Source organism: Oncorhynchus keta, unplaced genomic scaffold (assembly GCF_023373465.1).
Source record: "Oncorhynchus keta strain PuntledgeMale-10-30-2019 unplaced genomic scaffold, Oket_V2 Un_contig_23279_pilon_pilon, whole genome shotgun sequence".
Taxonomy (NCBI): domain Eukaryota; kingdom Metazoa; phylum Chordata; class Actinopteri; order Salmoniformes; family Salmonidae; genus Oncorhynchus; species Oncorhynchus keta.
In genome coordinates, this window is record NW_026283296.1 from 260 (window position 1) to 4319 (window position 4060).

At 36.0% G+C, this 4060-nt stretch overlaps 1 long non-coding RNA gene across 1 annotated transcript; it reads right to left on the bottom strand.

Annotated features, from left to right (window-relative positions):
• Nucleotides 1-1832: 1832 nt before the first annotated feature.
• On the bottom strand, nucleotides 1833-3465 carry LOC127921718 (uncharacterized). The gene is made up of 3 exons (XR_008109382.1): nucleotides 3316-3465; nucleotides 2933-3125; nucleotides 1833-2155 (listed from the first exon to the last, which is right to left on the bottom strand). It is a non-coding gene; the product is annotated as an uncharacterized LOC127921718 (long non-coding RNA).
• Nucleotides 3466-4060: the final 595 nt, after the last annotated feature.

Consider the following 4060-nt stretch of genomic DNA (forward strand, 5'->3'; position numbering starts at 1 on the left):
ATAGTATAAAAACATCACCTAATGGACATGATGAAATCAACACAACGAGTGATGGAAATGTACAACTATCACTGCTCGGCCATCCTGTATTTCCATCAGACCAGTCAATTTTGCATTTTTGAGCATGTCATATTTTAATTTATGGTAAATGCACAAACATATTGCCGTGCATTTTGCAATATGATTCTATAGTGAAAAACATCACTAATGGACATGATGAAATCAACACAACAAGTGATGGAAATGTACAACTATCACTGCTCAGGCCATCCTGTGTTCATCAGACCAGTCAATTTTGCGGGATTTTTATAGCATGTCAAATTTGGTAATGCACATTGAACCATATTGCAAATGCATGGTGACTTTGCAAAGATCTATAGAAAACATCACCTAATGGACATGATGAAATCAACACAACAGGATGGAAATGTACAACTATCACTGCTCAGCCATCCTGTGTCCATCAGACCAGTCAATTTTTGCATTTTTGAGCATCAATTTCATATGGTAAATGCACATTGAAACATATTGCAAATGCGCGCGCACTTGCAATATGATTCTATAGTGTAAAACATCACCTAATGGACATGATGAAATCAACACAACGAGTGATGGAAATGTACAACTATCACTGCTCGGCCATCCTGTGTCCATCAATTTTGCGAGCATTAATATCATTTTTGAGCATGTCAAATTCATTTACAACCATATTTTATTTTCCCATGGAGTTACCAGTTGCTACAACCAATTTACGTGCATTTGCAATATGATTCTATAGTGAAAAAAACATCACCTAATGGACATGATGAAATCAACACAACAAGTGATGGAAATGTACAACTATCACTGCTCGGCCATCCTGTGTTCCCATCAGACCAGTCAATTTCACATTCCTGCAGGATTTTTATAGCATGACAAATTTTTGATGGTACCTGCCCATTGAACCATATTGCAAATGCACAGTGACTTTCAAAAGTGAAAAACATAAACAAATGGACATGATGAAATCAACACAACAGGTGATGGAAATGTACAACTATCACTGCTCAGCCATCCTGTGTTCATCAGACCAGTCAATTTTGCATTTTTGAGCATGTCAAATTTCATATGGTAATGCCCATTGAAACATATTGCAAATGCACGTGACACTTGCAAATGATTCTATAGTGAAAAACATCACCAAATGGACATGATGAAATCAACACAACAGGTGATGGAAATGTACAACTATCACTGCTCAGCCATCCTGTGTCCATCAGACCAGTCAATTTTGCATTTTTGAGCATGTCAAATTTCATATGGTAAATGCACATTGAAACATATTGCAAATGCGCGCGCACTTGCAATATGATTCTATAGTGTAAAAACATCACCTAATGGACATGATGAAATCAACACAACGAGTGATGGAAATGTACAACTATCACTGCTCGGCCATCCTGTGTCCATCAGACCAGTCAATTTTGCATTTTTGAGCATGTCAAATTTCATATGGTAAATGCACATTGAAACATATTGCAAATGCGCGCGCACTTGCAATATGATTCTATAGTGTAAAAACATCACCTAATGGACATGATGAAATCAACACAACGAGTGATGGAAATGTACAACTATCACTGCCCGGCCATCCTGTGTTCCCATAGCAAGCATTAATATCAGAATGACCGGTAAATGCATTTACAACCATATTTTTAATTTTTGGGTTACCAGTTGCACAACAATGCACGTGCATTTGCAATATGATTCTATAGTGAAAAACATCACCTAATGGACATGATGAAATCAACACAACAAGTGATGGAAATGTACAACTATCACTGCTCGGCCATCCTGTGTTCATCAGACCAGTCAATTTCACATTCCTGCAGGATTTTATAGCATGACAAATTCGTGATGGTACCTGCCCATTGAACCATATTGCAAATGCACAGTGACTTTGCAAAAGTGAGAAAACATAAACAAATGGACATGATGAAATCAACACAACAGGTGATGGAAATGTACAACTATCACTGCTCAGCCATCCTGTGTTCATCAGACCAGTCAATTTTGCATTTTTGAGCATGTCAAATTTCATATGGTAAATGCACATTGAAACATATTGCAAATGCGCGCGCACTTGCAATATGATTCTATAGTGAAAAAACATCACCTAATGGACATGATGAAATCAACACAACGAGCTGATGGAAATGTACAACTATCACTGCTCGCCATCCTGTGTCCATCAGACCAGTCAATTTTGCATTTTTGAGCATGTCAAATTTCATATGGTAAATGCATTGAAACATATTGCAAATGCGCGCACTTGCAATATGATTCTATAGTGTAAAAACATCACCTAATGGACATGATGAAATCAACACAACGAGTGATGGAAATGTACAACTATCACTGCCCGGCCATCCTGTGTTCCCATAATGAGCATTAATATCAGAATGACGTAAATGCATTTACAACCATATTTTATTTTGGGTTACCAGTTGCACAACAATGCACGTGCATTTGCAATATGATTCTATAGTGAAAAAACATCACCTAATGGACATGATGAAATCAACACAACGAGTGATGGAAATGTACAACTATCACTGCTCGGCCATCCTGTGTCCATCAGACCAGTCAATTTTGCATTTTTGAGCATTTCAAATTTCATATGGTAAATGCACATTGAAACATATTGCAAATGCGCGCACTTGCAATATGATTCTATAGTGTAAAAACATCACCTAATGGACATGATGAAATCAACACAACGAGTGATGGAAATGTACAACTATCACTGCCCGGCCATCCTGTGTTCCCATAGCGAGCATTAATATCAGAATGACCGGTAAATGCATTTACAACCATATTTTTATTTTTGGGTTACCAGTTGCACAACAATGCACGTGCATTTGCAATATGATTCTATAGTGAAAAACATCACCTAATGGACATGATGAAATCAACACAACGAGTGATGGAAATGTACAACTATCACTGCTCGGCCATCCTGTGTCCATCAGACCAGTCAATTTTGCATTTTTGAGCATTTCAAATTTCATATGGTAAATGCACATTGAAACATATTGCAAATGCGCGCGCACTTGCAATATGATTCTATAGTGTAAAAACATCACCTAATGGACATGATGAAATCAACACAACGAGTGATGAAATGTACAACTATCACTGCTCGGGACATCCTGTGTCCATCAGACCAGTCAATTTTGCATTTTTGAGCATTTCAAATTTCATATGGTAATGCACATTGAAACATATTGCAAATGCGCGCACTTGCAATATGATTCTATAGTGTAAAAACATCACCTAATGGACATGATGAAGTCAACACAACGAGTGATGGAAAGGAACAACTATCACTGCCCGGCCATCCCGAGTTCATCAGGCCAGTCAATTTTGCATTTCTGCAGGATTTTTGAGCATGTCAAATTTCTTACGTCATTTGGCCCACAAAAAATCCTTATGCACAATTTAAAAAAATATAAAAAAATATGATAATAAAATTGGACAAAAGTATATTCATACAGTTCTTACACATGTGTAATTGACAAAAAAATTGAAAGAATTTCAAAAACGGTCCAGAAAGCACTTTTTAAGGGTGTGTGAAGTTTTTACAAAATTTTGACATTTTTGACTTTTGACTTTGACTTCTATGAAATCATATTGGAATTGGACAAAGTATAATCTTTATGCGCATGTAAAAAAAAAAAAAAATTATGATAATAAAATTGGACAAAAGTATATTCATACAGTTCTTACACATGTGTAATTGACAAAAATCGAAAGAATTTCAAAAAACGGTCCAGAAAGCACTTTTTTATGGGTGTGTGAAGTTTTTACAAAATTTTGACATTTTTGACTTTTGACTTTGACTTCCTATGAAATCATATTGGAATTGGACAAAACATATTCCTTATGCGCATATAAAAAAATTAAAATTATGATAATAAAATTGGACAAAAGTATATTCATACAGTTCTTACACATGTAATTGACAAAAAATCGAAAGAATTTCGAAAAACGGTCCAGAAAGCACTTTTTTATGGGTGTG